The sequence below is a fragment of the Mirounga leonina genome, unplaced genomic scaffold, assembly GCF_011800145.1.
Source record: "Mirounga leonina isolate KUSES-001 unplaced genomic scaffold, KU_Mleo_1.0 Mir_165, whole genome shotgun sequence".
Classification (NCBI taxonomy): domain Eukaryota; kingdom Metazoa; phylum Chordata; class Mammalia; order Carnivora; family Phocidae; genus Mirounga; species Mirounga leonina.
In genome coordinates, this window is record NW_023270415.1 from 10,216,674 (window position 1) to 10,236,857 (window position 20,184).

At 39.2% G+C, this 20,184-nt stretch overlaps 1 pseudogene; it reads right to left on the reverse strand.

Moving 5' to 3' along the window:
- Positions 1 to 14,421: 14,421 nt before the first annotated feature.
- Positions 14,422 to 16,605, reverse strand: LOC118015372 (annotated as a pseudogene).
- Between the last annotated feature and the right edge of the window lie 3,579 nt (positions 16,606 to 20,184).

Here is a 20,184-nt window from a genome sequence, read left to right on the forward strand (position 1 = left end):
CAAACATCAACTCTCCTTAGAAGAAAGTTATAGAAACTAGAATCTCTAAAATATGTCACCACCATGTTCACTAAACAACCACAAAAATTATAAAGTTTGTATATTTATGCAATGAAATTCTACACAGCAATGAAAAATAATTACAGATATATACAACAACATGGGAGAATCTAAAAATCCTTATGTGGAATGAAAGAAGCCAGACACAAAAGAGTACACACTGAATGATTCCTTTACATGAAATTTTAAAATACTAATCTGTAGTGATAGAAGCCAGATCACAGATGACCTAAAGTAGGGGGTGGGACTCATGGACTTCAAACGGGCATGAGAAAACTCTTTGAGGTGGTAGAACATTCTCTATCTTGATTGTGAACATGTCACATCTATTTGTCAGAATTTACTGAACCATACATTTAAGATGGATGCTTTTTGTTGCACATAAATTACACTTCAATATTTATTAAAAATATAGCCAACAATGAATAAAAATAACTCCAGATTATATAATAGTCAAAACCTATCCTGAGCTGAGTGGCTAAAAAATAAAAAACCACAGGGACCTGTGAGCACAGATCCTTGCATAAGCTTACCAGATCCTCTCAGATACTATCAAACTGCATTCTTTCTTAAAGGGAAAAATTTAGTTTATGTATTAATAGCTTTCTTAAAAACAGAATGTCATGATAGCCCAAACCCCCATGAACCTGTGGGAAATTCTGAACGACCACTGGGGCATCCTACTTTGAGCATATTCCTCTTATTACAAAGATCATACTGTATCATAATGATCTTAAAATGTGCTGCTTTCCCCTAGTAGACCATAAACATACTAATATTAGCTCCTGTATCTCATTAGTCTTGTGATTCTAGGACCTAACATGATGCCTGGCACAAAAATAAGTTCTCAAAGATATATTTGTTCAGCACCTGGGTGATCAGTCCAGTTAAGCATCTGCCTTTGGCTCAGGTCATGGTCTTGGGGTCCTGGGATTGAGCCCTTCATGAGGCTCCCTGCCCCAGGGGGGAGTCTGCTTCTCTGTCTCCTTCTGCCCCTCCCCCCTGTTCATGCTCTCTCTCTCTCTCTCAAATAAATAATAAAAAAAAAACCAGGAATAACTATTTTCATATATATATATATAGTGAAAGAACAAAATCTGTTAATTAATTCTGATCAAATTCATATCTTGGTTGTGAGGGGTTTTGTTTCTTCTAAAATTTTGGACATTGTTATGTTAATTCTTATACTAAATAATGGACTAATTTTTTTAAACAAGAACATGGGCAGAAAACTACAAAATAGTTTTCCAAAGAATACTTTAGGAAAGAACAATAAAGTAGAGTAGTTTGAAAATGAAGTCCTCTTTGTAAGAAATGCCTGGCATTTTTTGAGCATGAACCATCAGCATTTTGGTTGGTGGTCACTGATGGAAAGAAAGTTTCAAAAGGCAATTGCTTCGATCATTTTATATCATTACCAATTTTATCCTATTTTTTTTCTTCATAAGCAAAAGTTTGCAAAGCTTGAGATAGAAAAAAAATACGGGTTATATGGAAAACTAGGGATAAACCTTTAGAAATTTTCAACAATTGCTATTTTTTTTACTGACAAAGATTTTTCTCCTTGACCACACTCTGGTCAGGCTCCTATGAACTTTCTTCTCAACTAGGTCCTGACTTTTGTGTTTCCATGTTCATCTCTGCATTGTCCATTTTCAGCAAGAGTCCTATGAGGTCCATTTACCTAGAATCCCCGTCCTTCCTATTTGATCACTCTTGATATCTATTTGGGTTCTTCATCATCCATTCTCCCCCATTCCCTTATTCCCATTCACCCCCACCTGCCTGCCTTCAGCAAGAATCCTGTTGGGTTGGGTTAGCCAGAATCACCCTTCAACTCTGATGTGTTCTCTTTGTAATTTTCCATCCACTGGCTCCCTACACTGCTCTTTGGCTATAAATTTCCACTTCTCCTTGTTGTTTTTGGAGTTGAACCCAATCTTTCTCCCACACTGCAGGACCCATTGCAGTGGTCCCTATACCTACCACAGTGGTACTCCTTAAATAAAGTCTGCTTTACCATTCTTTAACAAATGTCATGAATAATTTTTACTTAGCATAACAATGGAATTCTTTCTATTCTCTATGTCATATGTTGATTCCAAATATACTACTAATAATTAGTATCATCCTCCCTTTTATAATGTTTATATTTTTGTTGGAAAAAGATTGTCTTTGTTCCCTCCCACATTACAAACATGATACATGTTAAATAAAATTATCTTTGTCATGTATGTATAAATACCATGGTCACAGAAGCCACTATGAGAAGGGGGATTAAGGGATGCCCAGATGGCACAGTCGGTTAAGCATCTGACTCTTGGTTTTGGCTCAGGTTACAATCTCAGGGTCATGAGCTCGAGCCCCGCATTGGGCTCAGTACTCAGCAGGGAGTCTGCTTGGATTCTCTCTTCCTCTCTCTCTGCCCCTCCCACTCATGTGCTCTGTCTCCCTAAAATAAATAAATAAATCATTAAAAAAAAAAGGAGGATTAAAAGTATATTCTTCCTCTCCCCAAAGTTTACATAGATTGAATTTCAAGACTAATTTGGCTTGAGAAATAAAGTGAAATACTTAGGAGTAACTATTTTCATATATCTAATTTTTGTGTGTATAATATAATTTATTTTCCTAACATAAAACTTTCCAATCTACAATTTAAAATAAGTGCAGAGATTATAAATGACATGTTTAGAGTCTGTTTCGAAGAGAATGTGATAAACTCTCTTCTTTTTGCAGATGTGATCAACATGAAAATGGGACTTGCTTTCCTTTTGAATACCAGAAAGGGCAGTTTAAGTTTCCCTGAGCCAGCAGAAAGGAAGCATTCTTGTCGTTCTTCACTTTTTCCAATTCTATCCCAACTGCATTCCCAAAAACTTAAGCCAGATCTAGGAGCAAATGCCTTTGGTCAGTCAGAGCGACAGCCATTTTGATTTCCAAGGTCGGGGAGGGGGGAGGTATGATTCACCGTGAAGGTAACATAGTTTTACCTCGCTGGCAAAGCATAAAGAAGCCAGACACTCCTTTGGAAGGATAACTATGGCTATACATCAGCCAGCTCTTATCTAAATTATTTCTTTAATTATGGCATTAGAGTTATTCACTGTTTTCCCAAAGATTTTTTTTTTCCCTCTGTCTAGGCTGCATAATCATGAGTTTTGTCTTTTGAAATCCTTCTCATTCTTCAATGCCCAGCTCAGGGCAAATTTACTGAAAATAATCTTTAGCAAATTTTAAAAGTTCATATAGTTTTGAGCAAAGAAATGCTTGCATTGCACATAGAGATATGAAATTTTTTTAAAGAGAAAATATGGAGACTATTATGTCGAAGTTGACTTTCAATTTTCTGAAGTCTGTAGGGTGTCCACCTCCATGTCTGTTACCTAAGGAAAAGGTGCTTGCTAATTGCAGCTGGAGACTTGTTATCTAGCAACACAAAAATGATAAAAGCAAACCAGCGAAATCTTTGCCAGACATACTCAGCGTGAATTAATCTCATGTTCTTCTGTGATTTAACAGTGTCTAAGCTTTCAACTAGCTTTGAGCACTTAAAAAATTCAATTGCACAAACATTGATTGAAGACCTGTTAGGTGAAAAATAACATGCTAGGGAGAGGCTATACACATGAACAGGATATGAGTCAAAAGGAGCATGGAGAAAGAAGGAATACCCCAAAGGGGGTGCTCTGAGTGAAAGTAGGGGAAATGGAGAAAGAAACATAATAATCTTGGTCTGTGGAGTGAGAAAGCATTCTAGACCAAAAGAAAGTGTGGTCAGGGAGAGCCCAGAGCAGAGAGCTCTTTTGAGCAGTTTATAATCCAGTGTGATTATAACGTTTCTGTGCTTAAAAATTGCCTGGACAGCTTATTAAAAATGTAGATTCCCAGGGCTGCTTGTCTGGAGAGTCTGATCCATAGGTATGGATTGGGGTCCAAGGACTGGGGTCCCAGGTGATTCTGATTGTCAGTGGCCCAGATGCAATTCTGAAAAGTCCTGGTCTGAGTGTGGATGATAGAGGACTCGAAATGAAGTTCAGACTAGAAATTTGCTTCAGAATAGATGGTGAAGAGCTTCAAATGTTTCACAAGGGAACATTCAGTTAAGAGCCAATGAAGATTTTAAGGAAAACTGAGGGTCGAAGTTTAGGAATTTCACTTTGGGAGCAGTGGAGATGATGAATTGCAAAGAACCTGAAGACTTAAGAGGAGACAAATGCAGACCCTTCTCTGACACTTGAAACAGGTGACTAGGGAGGGAGCAGAGGTGAGACAGGCTGTGCCAGCAAGACTTGGGGCACCTACGGATCTAAAATTAGGTGGGCAGGAGAAGCCAAGATGATGTGAGATTTCTAGTCTAAGGGATACAACCAAATCAAAGAACAGGGAAGGAAGAAATCAGTAAGTTCAGTTCAAAACCTGCTGTCTTTGAGGTAAAACATTCCTTCAGTGGTGTCTAATAGGCTCATGTGTATCTGGAATGCAAAAGAGAGGGCATGGCTGCATCCATCCATGCAATCCTTCCTTTAACAAATATTGACCAGGTATGTACTGGGGGTCAGGCTCTGTTCAAGGTGTGGAGTATATATTTATGAGCAGGAAAAAAGCAAAGCTCTTGTCTCCATCACACTTACATTTTAGAGGCAGAAAACAAATAAATAAATACACAATATCATGTTAGGTGCCAAAAAGCCTACGGAGAAAAACTAAAAGCAGAGAAGAAAATAGAACATTTTGGAGGGCGCTATTTTTGATGGGAAAGTTGGGATAGATTTCTCAGTGACATTTGAAATGAGACCTGAAGGAAGGTAAGAAACGAGCAAGCAAAATGAATAACTGAAAGAAAGATGATTCTAGATGCCATGGTCTATCTACATAATTTTGTATCTTCCAAGTGTGAAGCTGATCTGTGCACATTCATGCCCTCATCAATTTAATAGTTACTGACTGAGTCCTACTCTGTGCCAGGCAGCTATTCTTGGCATTTTGCTTACATGTTTGTAAGCAAAATAAACCACCCCCTTCAAAATAAACCCTAGGGTCATGGAGTTTACATTCTAGTAGAGGAAATAGATAAACAAACATAAAAAAGATAAATGAGGGAGGCCTGGGTGGCTCAGTCAGTTAAGCGTCTGCCTTCAGCTCAGGTCACGATCCCAGGGTCCTGGGATCGAGTCCCGCATCAGGCTCCTTGCTCAGCAGGGAGCCTGCTTCTCCCTCTGCCTGCCCCTCCCACTGCTTGTGCTCTCTCTCTCTCTCTCTCCCAATCTGACAAATAAATTAATAAAAATCTTAAACAAAACTATTAAAAAAAAGATAAATGAGTCATCAGGAGAAAAAGTAAAGCTGCCAGCTGAGAAGTGGGTTATGAAGTATCAAAGGGGATGTAGGTATAAATGTTAGATTGTGTCCCTGGGCATGGAAGCCTCCCAGGAAGGTGACTCCTCAGTAAATGTCTGCAGGAAATGAAGAAGCTAGCCATGGGGCTATCTGGAAAAAGGAAAAAAAAAAAAAAAAAAAAAAAAGAGGCTTTCCAGGTAGAAAGAACAACCAGTATAAAGATATGGAGGCAGAAGAGCGCCAGACATGCTCAAGCCAGTTGGCCTGGGTGGAACGTAATAGGGAGAAATCAGTAGCAGATGAGGCACGTGAGATCATGCAGGCAGTTGAAGGTCATTATAAAGCCTTTGCTTTGAAATAGACTAGAGGGGCACCTGGGTGGCACAGTCGGTTAAGTGTCAAAACCATTGACTCGACTCAGGTCATGATCTCAGGGTCGTTAGATGAAGCCCTGCACTGAGCTCCACGCTCAGTGGGGAGTCTGCTTGAGATTCTCTCTCCTTCTGCCCCTCCTCCCACTCATGTTCTCTGTCTCAAATAAATAAGTAAATAAAAAAATAAATATTAAAAAAAAAAACTAGAGTAGAAGTCATTAGAAGTTTTTAAATAAGGGAGTCACAAGGTCACATTTATACATTTTTTTAATTAAAAATTTTTTTCTTTACTTTTAGTTCCAGTAAAGTTAACATACAATGCTATGTATGGGCCTAGTGGCCCAGATTTCAGGTATATAATATAGTAATTCAATAATTCTATACATTATTCACTGCTTATTCTGATAGGTGTACCTTTAATCCCCTTCACTTATTTCTTCCATCTCCCCACCCACTTCCCCTCTGGCAACCACCAGTTTGTTTTCTATAGTTAAAGAGTCGTTCTTTGATTTGTCTATCTTTCAATGTAGAAAGATATGGAAAGAACAAGTACAGCTACTATGATTTAAATTATTATTTAATTTACTAAAAAAGTCTAAATCCCATACATATTTTCCTCAATCCTTTAAGTTCATTATACAAATATTATTTATTTATAAACTTAGTAAAATAAGTACAATTACCCTTTCTCTGATTGTTTGATTCATCCATATTGTACAGAAAAATTCCTTTAACACTCTTTTAATGTAACTAGGATTCATTAACTATCCTAAATTCATGTGTCAATTTAATAGATTTGATTTCCTTTTTAAGCATTTCAAGTGCCTGACAATGAAAGCCTACGGCCCTAAAAACAACAACAAAAAAAAAAACAAAAAAACATGGGGCACCTGGGTGGCTCAGTCGGTTAACTGTCTGCCTTTGGCTCAGGTCATGATCCTGGGGTCCTGGGATCAAGCCCTGCATCGGGCTCCCTGCTCAGCAGAGAGCCTGCTTCTCCCTCTCCCTCTGCTGCTCCCCCCTGCTCCTGCTCTCTCTCTCTCTGTCAAATAAATAAATAAAATCTAAAAAAAAAAAAAAAAAACACTTTGCAAGTACTTAAATTATTCCTGTTAACAAATGAAGCAATCACATACATACAGTGACTATCAAGCCCCTTTTCCAAAATGTTTATAAATGTAGTCAGATTTCTGATGCTTATTAACTTAAAGACACAATTTTAAAATTAAATCAAATTCCCGGGGTGCCTGGGTGGCTCAGTAGGTTAAGCATCTGCCTTAGGCTCAGGTCATGATCTCAGGGTCCTAGGATCGAGCCCCACATCGGGCTTCCTGCTCAGTGGGGAGTCTGCTTCTTCATCTCCCTCTGCCCCCACCCCTGCCCATGTTCTCTCTCTTCCGCTCTGCTTTCTCTCTCTCAAATAACTAAAATCTTTTTTTTTTTTAAGATTTTATTTATTTATTTGAGAGAGAGAATGAGATAGAGAGAGAGAGCATGAGATGGGGGAGGGTCAGAGGGAGAAGGAGACTCCCTGCCGAGCAGGGAGCCTGATGCGGGACTCGATCCTGGGACTCCAGGATCATGACCTGAGCCGAAGGCAGTCGCTTAACCAACTGAGCCACCCAGGTGCCCTAAAATCTTTTTTTAAAAAAATAAAATTAAATCAAATGCCCTAAAGTCCTAAATTATGAGAAAAATTACAAACATACTCATTGTATTAAACCTGATGCAAAAGTATTCATACTCTGCATAATCCTTGCTTTCATCATTTCAATGTTCACTCAAGTCTTTCCAGACTTGAAGTGTTGACCCAATTAAGGGGATCAGATTTGCTATAAGAGTTCAGTTGAGTCTTCCATCTAACCTAGAGTTGCCTAGTGGGCCCAGATTTGAGACTAAGAGGTTTACTTTATCTTCTCAGGGGAGCTGAGGTAACATACATAGCCATGAAATATGGTTTATTATGTGTCAGAGACCTGAAACCAGCTGGAAGACCCATGAGCTACATGCCTACAGCATGTTTCTATCAGGTCAACAGCTGGATGTGTTACTCCAAGGCCACGCACTTCACACACGTTAGCTCAGCCACCCACCTTCCCCTTAGTCCAAGCTGTACTTTTACCTATCTCCTCACCTTTTATCTGCTTTATTTCAACAGATTGTGACAACCTCTACGTGAGTTCTTTCACCCCCTGAAAATGTATTCAGCAAAACTATTTACTGCCTGATTTAATTCTGCATTCCTGTCATATTTTTCTCTACCTGTAATTCTAAAAACACGTGATTGTCATTTCATTCACGCTCAAGTGCTTCTTTCATGGTTACCTGGCTCAACAGCTGTACCTCTAAGTGATGATAAGCCATTTAAAACAAAAATTGTTATATTTTCTGCCCAACATTCCTGAGGAACAGATAGGGGACAGATATGATTTAACTCCTATTTATAAAAATATTGAGATGCAAGAAGAAACAACTTACCTAGCCCTGGATCACTTTGGAGTAGTTTAATCAAAAGAATCTCTCTCAGTTATCCTGGCATTTCATGCTCAATGCCTCTCAATGAGAGATCATTTGTCTCTTTTAAAGGAAGATTAGTGAATATTTGTGTATGAATATTAAAAAACTTAAATAGCAGTCTGAAGTGATTGAAGAATACCCAATGCTATAAATGAGAAAGAAGCTCTAGAGAACTTCTGGAAACTTACTAGGCATGTCACTCAAAGTAGAAAGAAGGTACTTCGCTCCAAGTTTGGATCAGAATTAACTACCTCCCGTGCCTGTAAACTCTGGAAATAGACAAGACTGCCATTTAGAGAGTAAAACAAATGGCCAACTTACAATCCATTTTCCATCCTTTAAATTCTTCACGAAAAATACTCAACATTATTCCACACTGCCTCATCAGTACCATTGGAGTAGAAGGAAATTTATATTTATAAGATGATTTCATGCTTAGTGTATCTCCAAGTACAATACAAAGTAATAAATTAAGTAGAAATTGTACTTAATTTAGGCACAAGTAATCTTGTTTCTGCTAGAAAGAGCAATGGGTAAGAACATTTTCTTTCCTAAAGGATCTTGCATTTTATAGAGCTCTTCTTATTGGTTATTAATCTGTTAAATTTAAACCAGTGTAAGAAGTTGGCACTCTTAATACTTAGAAACTTTTTGTTCATTCAAAGAGCTTTATGTGGACCTGGCAGCTTTTTTCAATTTACATGATAGGTTGAGTAAATGCAACATTTATTATGTATCCAATAAACTTATTTCTCTCTCTCTCTCTAAATATATATATTTCTCTACATTTATATGTGTAGGACATATCTTTAATATTCGTTTCAGTGGAATGAAGCAATTATTGCTGCAGAACTTATTTAACTAAGAATGGCAATATTGGGTAGATTTTCAAGATGCCAACGTGGGTGCGCATGTGTGTGTGTGAGAGTGTGTGTATGTGTGTGTAGTGAACCTTGAAACAACAAAGGGTAGTAGGGAGAATAGGTACACACTTGAGAGTTTCATCAATAAAGTCAGGGCAATTGAGTCATGGAAGGATGTTCATAAATTGGCAAAGTTTTATTATCGTTAAGAATGCAAAATAGTTCTTGAGATGTTCTATGAGGATTTTGAGGCCCAGAAAGAAATGAACAAATATAGCTAAGGACCCAGCCAAGCTCCCTAAACAGTAGACTGAGGCTGGACCCCTGGGCTTCTGATGCCTGCGCTCCTTCCAAAGATGTTGTTCCTCATCAATGCTCTTTAAACATTTTGACTCACCCAAATACATTCTTGGCTTCAAGAGGCATATTTTATAGTCTGAAAGTGTCCTGATCAATTGTCTGCAAATGGAGGCAGAGATGGGAAAAGAATCTGGGATAAAGCAAGATAGTGAAGCTTGGAAATCCTTCACTGACGAGTAATTAGTTTCTCTAGGCATAATTGCAGAATCACTCATGATATTTTGTGGCTGAACAGATTAGCTGCAGACACAAAGCATCAGCAAAGGGCCTGCATATCAGCAGTGACTCAGAAAAATAACCTATTCCAGTCACTTTTTCATTTTTACAGACCGTAGTTTATTAAATCATCTTTAGTGGCTATTGATACAGATGTAATTCCTTTCAATTCTTTATCTTTCATAGGACTTCCTGTTTTTAGAACTCTTACACGATTTTCCTAATGCGAACATGTCAGAAAAGATTCTGAGTTTCATTCCTTATAGAGGCTTTAAGCTACAGTTGGCCTCAGTAGCTTGTTCTGGATGATAAAACTCCAACTTATGAAACACCCTTGAGTGAACAAGAACTGAAAAACTTTTAAATGAGCACATCTGGCCAAGGTAATTTCACTGGTACTGTCGGAAAGAGTTAGCCACCCCTCCCCCAGTCTGATACCAGGGGAGCTCTTTTCATTTATTGTCTATCATCTAACCAGTACCATTTTCATTTGGCTTTTAGCAAGTGTGAATTAGCAATAGATCCTCCACCTGTCTGATAACTTTGAAGTGTCAAATCTCATTTTTTCTTCGCTTGGTCAGGTGTTAGAGACCAGTTCAGCTGTGTTACACATTTGAAACTGTTGTCATTTCCTTTCTCGTGTTCTTCTGTAACATTACTGAGAAGAGAGCAACGCATATGAATATGGCTTTATATGCATAGTAAATTTTGATAGCACTTTGTTCTTGGGACTCATCTCTGGATATAGATCTGTAATTGTTAATAGTGAGTTGAAGAATACAGTGCTATGCTTTATTAATACATGACAGAGACATAATTTCTCCTAACTGAAAGATACCATTTGACCAGTGGGTCAGAGAGTGGCAATTACTGTGGAGGTACAGGTTACAACAATGATAGAAAATCATTAACAATGACATTTTGTTTTAAAACTGTGTACTTTCTGAAATGTTTCCCTCAATTGACTAATTTCCCTGAGGCAGAAATAAAGAAAGAGACCAGCTCAGTTTAATAGCTTTTAAATTTTCCTATCTATGTCTGAGGCTGAGACTATTTTCTTTGAGCACATTGGGAAATTGTTCCCAGACCTCTAAGGGTAAGGTTGAGTGAATGTAATTCCCAGAAAATTAAGCAAGGTTTTGTGTCTTGATTTATTTTTTTTAACATCCTCATCTAATATCTTTGAAGGCAGCTGGTCATGCGCAGAGCAAAATATGTGATAGAATTTTTTTTTCTTTTTTTTTTTGCTTTCAACTGACTGAGGCCGACACCACTGGCCAGACCATGAGATGGCCATCTTAAACTGAATTTTAAGAGCAGAGAAGATTCACTCATGGAACATTATCTGGGACCCTAAAAATGATATTAAAATGAAAAGTTAGTATGATTTCAGCTCCAGGTAACAGAAAACCCTGGCTCACCATGCCTTTAAATAGAACAGCTCGGGGCGCCTGGGTGGCTCAGTTGGTTAAGCGACTGCCTTCGGCTCAGGTCATGATCCTGGAGTCCCGGGATCGAGTCCCACGTCGGGCTCCCTGCTCAGCAGGGAGTCTGCCTCTCTCTCTGACCCTCCCCCCTCTCATGCTCTCTGTCTCTCATTCTCTCTCTCAAATAAATAAATTAAAAAATCTTAAAAAAAAATAAATAAATAGAACAGCTCAACACAACTTCTGCAGATCGTTCATCTCCAGTGCTGGGTTATACAGAGTATCAACAACCTCAGTCTTCCCATTCTGATGCCATCAGGTTAAATCATTTTACAGATAGTATGTTTGCATGGCAACATTCTGAGGCAAAACATGAACATGTTCTCTCAAAAGTTTCACTGACAACAGAAACGTTTCCTATAAACCCCTCGGCAGATTTATGCTCACTTCTTAGTGGTCATAATTGGCTCACACAGAAACCAGCCACCGCAAGGGCAAAGGTCCACCATGGTTGGCTTCAACGATCACGACTCACAATCTGAGGCCCTCCTCCCTAGAAAGATGCGGCCAGAAGAAGAGGATGGATCCCTGAACAAATGCAGGGATCTATTAAGAAGGAAGGAAGAAAGGAAGAGGAAGGAACCTTGATGTGTACATGACAAATCCTGTCTGGCATACCAACACACCTATACAGTTAAAAGAAAATGTCAGTTATTTAGAAGGGTCCAACACATTTACGGTTTCTATTTGTTCTTAAGTCTTTAAATGATGCTTCAAATTTTCAAAATGCTGTGTCACACATATTATAAAATTTAATTATGTAATTGACCTTTATTTCATAAACCAGGACTATAAGTATGTAAAAATCTGTTTTATAACTGAATCGAATTTCTATCCTAACTCTCCATTTTAACTGAGGTAGAAAAGCTAATTGTTGTATATGCATCTCAGACTCAGTTCACTTACAGTTTTATTTGCCTCTTTTCCCTCCCCCAGCTTTATGGGGGCAGAGATGGGAAGGTTATGTACCAGCAAAGTAAGTGGGAGAAGTGGAGAGCAGGATTTGCTTATCTGTCATTATGTGTCCATACCAAACAGTATCCACTGACACGTCTGTCATCAGTTCTGGGTTGTTCTTATCCTTTGATGTTGGTAAATGCAGAAACGTTTGTTTATTCATGCCATTATCTACCACTGAACTCCTTCTTCCCAACTATGAGATGTTTTCAGGTCCACTGAATGTATCAGCTACATCCACTCTCTTCCATCCTCATCCTATCTTTCACGCCCTTCTGGTGAAACTTACCCATGTTGTCTCAGGTCCCCTGCCTAAACAAACACACAAAGTCCCATCTGCCTCACTTCCAGCTTTCTATGGTGAGGCAAGGAAATCTTGGTTACCCATCTTCCATATCTTCAGAAGACAGTGGGGCACACAAATCTACTGCTTAATGTCCAAACTTGTCTTGAAGTTCTAATACCCCTCCTCACTCCTGGTTTGCCTTATGGGAGCAGGATGCTTTGACTTTTGAGAAACCCACATAGCTAGTGCTCTGGCTTAAACACCATGCTCAGCACCATTATGGATCTGAATTTTGATGATCAAAACACAGATTTTTTAGACCCATAAACCTCTTTTCTCAAACTATTTTCTCTTTGTGGGTCACAAAAGTCTAATTTGAAAGTCAACAGCTTAGGGAAATTAGTACAGAAACGCTCGCTGTTACTTGACTGTGAAGACGGCTGGGATATCAGGAAACACTGAAGGAGGAACCAAAGGTATAACGAGTGAATTATCATCCTGCTACAATAAGGAAATGGCCTCAAGTAATCCGTAGCTAGTTAAGGAAAGAGTCATGGGATAGAATGCAAATTTTCCCTTTCAAATCCTGTGTTCTTGTCACTCTGACATCATACCATTAGCTGTTCAGAATATTTTCAAAACCCAAGAAGCATTAATAATATTTGTATCTGGCTCCTGGCCTCAAAGCATCCAGTTGAGAATTGTGTTTGGGCCAGCCACCCCAGTGGGCAAAACTTGTTAGGCAATCTGCCCATCCTCAACTTCCTGGACCAAATACTGAAGGCTGCCTTTCCTGGAACTACTCAGACCCCAAACATTTTCCACTCTGTGGCTCATTCCCTCAGGATTGAGTGTGTCTCCTCAACAACAGTTTAATCTGAGGAATTAATCTCTGTCAACCTGTTACCTATTCCATATAAGTTATGTGTACTTTTACCTAGGCACCTTGGGAACAAGAGTTTAATTCAGTGGATGACATGATTCTGCTAGTTAGAATTTCATGAACCAGCTAGACTAGAAGAGGGAGAAAGGTAATTTGAAGGATTATAAGATCATTTGTTTGTCAAAGGTACCCCAGAGGATGATGAAAGTATACTCAAATTCCTTCAAATCTGTCCCGGTGGATTATTGCCTCCTGGCTGGAAACAGTCCACTTCATACTTGGAAAAACAGGAGACCCAGAACTTTCCCCTCCAAATAGAGGGCACAGTTCAATCTTAAATTCCAAAAGAACATCTACACAATCTATTAGTATTTACAGCTTTGACATTTGGCAAGGAATTTTGACTATGCCCAGCTGAGAAGCAATAAAACTCCTTTGTGTGACAAATCGCTTTGGTATTGAGGGTCACTGCCTCAGTATGAGCAAAGTCAGTCAAGGAGAAAACTAACCAGTTCAGAGTGTAGTCCTAATGGTTACGCTTTAGTGGAAAGTTAACTCATTATTTAAAAATTAAGCTACCATTTCTAATCTGTCTTAGTATAACTAAGATTGAAGGTGGACACTCTGAATTGTAATTCATTAATACACCTTGACATTATTAATCTCTTCATTTAGTATGTTCTTAATGGCAAGGGCAGTAAAAAAAACTTTTCCACCAAACAAATAAAAAATCAGATGTGTACTTTTAACAAATTAATTATTTCAAGTTATATTTATTGAAAACTTACTATTCCTAGTAGCGGGTGGATACAAAAAGCTATGGCGTTTTGTTTTGTTTTTTGGGTTTTTTTTGGTGCCAATTAAATACAGTTTTATTTAAGACATTGCATTTTCCACTTAACAATACAGTGCTTATAAAGTGCAATGTTTATTTCCGTTCCCTGTGCATGTATTCCATATTCAAGTATCAAGAATGCCCAGTTTATTTACTATAGAAGCTCAACATTAAAACTGCCATGGAATTTGCTACAAATTTGGGTCCTTCGAATATTTTGCGTGGAACAATGCTAGACCTATTCTCAGGTTGGCTTAATCAACCTATGGTGGGTCCAGAGGAGGCACCACAAGGAAAGCCTCCAGGCATTCCTCCTGACATGTCCCCTGCACTCTGGTACAGTTTGGTAATGATAGGATTGCAGACTTTCTCCAGCTCTTTCTGCTGGTGTTCAAATTCTTCCTTCTCTGCAGTCTGGTTCTTATCAAGCCAATTGATGATTTCATTGCACTTGTCCAGAATCTTCTGTTTGTCCTCATCATTGATCTTGCCCTGAAGTTTTTCATCTTCAACAGTTGCTTTCATGTTGAATGCCTAAGACTCAAGTGAATTCTTGGAAGACACTTTGTCCCGCTGTTTCTCATCTTCAGCTTTGTACTTTTCAGCTTCCTGGATGCGCTCAATGTCTTCCTTGCTCAAGCGGCCCTTGTCATTAGTGATGGTGATCTTGTTCTCTTTTCCTGTGCTCTTATCCACAGCAGAGACATTGAGGATACCATTAGCATCAATATCAAAAGTGACTTCAATCTGAGGAACGCCATGAGGGGCAGGAGGTATGCCTGTGAATTCGAACTTGCCAAGTACGTTGTTATCCTTGGTCATGGCATGCTCACCTTCATACACCTGAATAAGTACACCAGGCTGGTTGTCAGAGTAGGTAGTGAAGGTTTGTGTCTGTTTGGTAGGAATGGTAGTATTACACTTGATGAAAATAGTCATGACTCCTCCAGCAGTTTCAATGTCAAGAGAATGTGGAGTGACATCCAAATCCAACAGCAGCAAATCTTGAACATTTTCAGATTTGTCTCCAAAAAGGGTGGCTACCTGGACAGCTGCACCATAAGCAACAGCCTAATCAGGGTTGATGCTCTTATTCAGTTCTTTCCCATTGAAGAAATATTGTAGAAGTTTCTGAATCTTAGGGATCTGGGTAGAACCACCCACCAGGACAATATCGTGGATCTGAGACTTGTCTAGCTTGGCATCCCGAAGGGCTTTCCCTACAGGGTCCAGGGTGCCACGGAACAGATCAGCATTTAATTCTTCAAACCAGGCATGAGTAATAGAGGTATAGAAGTTGATTCCTTCACACAGAGAATCAATCTCAATACTGGCTTGCATGCTAGAAGAAAGTGTATGCTTAGCACATTCACAAGCCGTATGAAGACGACAAACTGCCCTCTTGTTTTCACTGAGGTCCTTCTTATGTTTGTGCTTGAACTCTGCAATAAAATGGTTGACCATTCTGTTGTCAAAGTCTTCTCCACTTAAGTGGGTGTCTCCAGCTGTGGATTTGACCTCAAAGATCCCATCTTCAATAGTAAGGATTGACACATCAAAAGTACCACCTCCTAAGTCAAAGATCAGTACATTCCTTTCAGCACCAACCTTCTTGTCTAAGCCATAAGCAATAGCAGCAGCAGTTGGCTCGTTGATGATTCAAAGTACATTGAGACCAGCAATAGTTCCAGCATCTTTAGAAAACAGCTGTCTGGTGATCTAGCCCAGCATTCAATGAGCTGTATGGCATTCTTTTACCTCTAGATGCTTCTCATTTAAGGGAGGACACAGATAATCAAATAGATGAAGAAAATTTTAGGTTCAGTATCCAGCAATGGGTAAAGGGGTGGAGTCTTACATGATTTAGGAAAAAGGAGATGCTCCTTTTGTCTAGTGATAAAGAAGGATTTCATTGAAAAGAGACACTTGAAGGATGGTGGGATTTTGAAGGATGCCTCTTGAAGGATGGTAGGATTCTGAAAGAAAAATTGAAGAAGAGAGTGTGGTCCCTGAAAGTATAACCTATGAGACACAGGAACTACTATTTCAAAAACCATCTGTGGTTTCCTCTAACACCTTCAAGTTTTTTCAGAGTTCCATGCATTGGATGACTAAGCCAAATGGCCCAATTATCTCCTAGGAAGCTCAAAGATAGATTTAAAAGGCAGATAAAGATTTCTACATCATACCTAAAAAGACCTCAAGAATGGAAGAAGGCATCCCAATCTGCACCAGCATTTACCAATTCTAGGATATAAATAGCACATGGAAGTTCATAAGCTGCCTCTCACCGTCAGGTTGACCTACCTTGGATATAGAGCCCAAGTCATGAGTTCTTGTAGGAGCCACAAATGACAGCCCGAATGACCCTGCCACGACAAAGGCAGGGATGCTTATGTTGACTTTCCAGTGTCTGGCATGACACATGGTACCCAAAAGGGGGCCCCAAAATATGAATTAAAGAAGAAAACAGAAATTGAATCAGTCTTAATGAATGCAATTACTCTTCATATCCTCTTCAGCTAAATCTCAATTACTAGACAGGTAGGGTCAGCCAAAATTTATATTAAACAAGCACTTGGGGGTGAGATGAGAGAAGAGGATAGAAGATTGTTCATAGGATCAGAAAATGGTCATTAGGAATGATGTTAATGCATTCAAGTCATTCTATGTCTCTCTTCATGCCTTTCAGTTTGTGTGATGCATCTGTAATAGTTATATACTTTCTGTCCACCCTACAGGCTTAATGAATCATCATGCAATCATCAAATTGGACTCTATTCTGATTTTCTCTCTAAATATCGGAGAACACAACTCTCTCAATGACACAGCATTGCCCAGTTTTATCATCTGCCAAAATAATTATTCAAATTAGTTATTACTTTACTCACTGCTCATTTCTGGGGTGTCATCAGTAATAATAAATATCATCTTACCTAACCAGTCTTCAATTAGGCCCAAGTCAATTCCTATTTACACTACCCTAGAAATTTATCTAGGAGATTCACCAAAAGCCACTTTCTATTTTTCCTCTTTACACAAACATAAAAAAGTTACAGACTACCTTATGCTGTCTTGCAGATGAAACCCTCAGATATTCATACTTCTTTTACTGAGGTAAGCAAAGCAGATGTTATTCACACCATCCCTATTTTATAGATAAGAACAGGGAAGAACATAACCTGCCCAATGCCACACAGATGGGATGTGCCTGTCCCTATGCTATTCTGCTAAACTGAGCTGTCTCCGACTTCAACGAGGCCTTTCATTCTGAAATTACTGTTCTCCACCCTGTGCTCCAACCCTCCACCCACTGCTCAGCGTCACACTTGTTCTAATTCCTGGCTGGGCAAGAATAAAATGTAAAATGCTTTCATTGAAAGCACTGTACTAATTTTCTCAGATTGTTTTCCGTGATGACATTTACTTCTTCTGGCAGTTTCCACTGTGTCATTTAGGCCATTTAATTGGTGTGTCTCTATCTTCAGTGGCACATGAGGTTCCTGAGCCCATTTAGGGAAAAAAAATGGAGTAGTCAAATTTCCTCACTGCAAATCCATAATTTAACCCAAAGATTTAATTTCCTTCCCCTGATCCATTGCCCTTGAGGTGAGATTCTTTTGCAAAGGGAGGTCAGTATCTATTTCTGCACACTCTGCTTTATATCAGATCTTTATTACCCTTCTGATAGACAAAGTATGGGCAGCAAGTCAGTGTTTCCCAAGGTAGAGTTTTCAGGTCAATAAAACAACTGCTTAAGTCTTCAGATGTGAATATCAGAAAGTGAGTTTCATCTAATTTCATAAACTTAAAATATATTTTATCCACTGGACTTTGACTTATTAATAGAGGGAAAAAATCAACACACTCGAAGAATGTAATAAAGACCAATTTTAGCAATTCTGAGTAAAGAGATCATCATCAGTAATTGGTTTTCTGCAATAAAATTTGATTTATTGTAAAAAAAAAAATATATCTACATTCCGCAGAAGACTTAGAACTTTGTTCTCTATGCAATATAGGAAAAAGCATCTTGAATACAAAGGTGTTCTTTCTCAATATAGTTACAAAAATTGACATTATAAAGCATTATAAAATAAACATAAAAATAAATTTAGTTATACAAATGAGAGCAATCTCAAAACAGGAATATATATGTGTGTGTGTATATATGTGTATTTATATATATATAGTATATTCAACATATATATATATATATATACACACTTTACATACACATATGAGAATCAAACCTACTCTGGTTTCCAGGGTCTGTACTGGCTATTAGATCTGTCCACTCCCATCCAGATCTGTCCACTACCCCTTTCCAGAGTCCTTGGAAACTATCCTCTAGAAAATGCTTCAGCTGGGCTTCCTTACCCGTTGGCTTCAAATTTGGCCAAGGTGAGGCACCAGTAGGAGACTGCAGCTTGGGAAGAGAAAGAAATCAGACTATTTATTCCCTGAGCTAGCTCCCTCCCTAATGGACCAAGATCAGCGATGGCTCTGTTCCACCACCACAGGCCATAGGTCATACTGAGTAGTCTTCTAAGGATGTCTCCTCTTCTTGCCCTTTTAAGCCCTAATGGTGGTAACAGCTCCCTGCATTTTGCTTGTTTATTAGCTCTGGGGTATATCACCAACCCAGCAGGTTATCTTTACCTCTCCCTTCACCTTTGTTAATTATGTGTTCGTTAAACTCTCTTCATTTACCCAGTTGAATGTGCCATCTGTTTCCTGTCTGACCCTGAGTGGCCAGCATCCATTCTCCCCATAATTGGGGCGCCATCATTCCTACCATCATGCTCTGCTCTATCTCACTCCCAGGACCAAACCTAACTTACAACAATGGGCACTAAGCAATCCCAATGCTTTCACCCTCTCAGCCACTGCATCACATCTCCCTTGTAGGTTTTTGGGGCCCTGAAACACACTGATGGATTTGCCTGTCATGTTCATTTGATGGGACTTCCAAGGCAAGGGCCATGCTGTTACATCCCCGACAGAAGGAACTAGACAGACCAGGTTTACCTAATTTTGCCATCGTGTCTGTCCTTTCTAGCCCCCTCTCCCTCTAACGGGATCCAGCGATTGAAGTCCCAGAACTGCTCATGGGTTTTTCTTTGCCAACTGACTGTGTAGGTCTCTAATCACTGGCTGCTATGAGGCTACCCTGTTCGTGGCCATGTTCCATTTTCCTTTGGGGAGTCCTTTCCTTTATTCCCATACCTACCTCTAGAAATTGGATGAAAACTCCCTAACGCTGTCTTTGCCCAATTACCACCTCGGGCTGTTGGCGACTCTCTCTGGACACCATGTTCTGCTAGCCTGGTTTCAGCCCCAGAAATTCATCCAGTGCCTCCAGTGCCCACTTAATGTAGCTGCCCATTTCAACTGAGCTTATCCTCTTACTGTCTCACCAGTTACAATTCTTCAAGGCATTTTCCTTGACCATTTCATTAGCGGAATGAAATTTAGACCCTGCCTCTCCTCTTAGTGGGGCATGCTTGAGGAACCATAAAAAGCTCTAGTCCACTAACCAATAGGTTTTCTCCACCCTCACTCACCTTCCCCTGCAGTGGAAAATGGAAGCTGATCCCTAAGAGTAGAGAAACTGTTTTAGACACTTTGAAAGACAAGGTCCAGAACGAATTTCTTTTGAATAAAATGTTACACGTAATTTAGCACTTTTCCCTCTTCCACTGCCTCACAAAATCTTTCTTAAAATGTTCACTTCTTAATAGTTCATGAGAAAGTGGAGCTGTCTGTGGCATGCTTCATGCTGCCTGCATCGAGGGGCCGGGGGGTGGAAGTGAGTGCTTTCTGAGTCCCTGCTATATGGGCTACTGGTTTTTTTCCAAATCAAGGAAGGGAGGAAACACCTATTTATCCAACTTGTCTTTAATTCCACGTCTAATTCTCTGGGGAAGATAATTACTAATTAAATTGCTTATTTCCAAAACTCTAATTTGTATCAAAAACAATAAAGCAATCAACTAAGAAGTA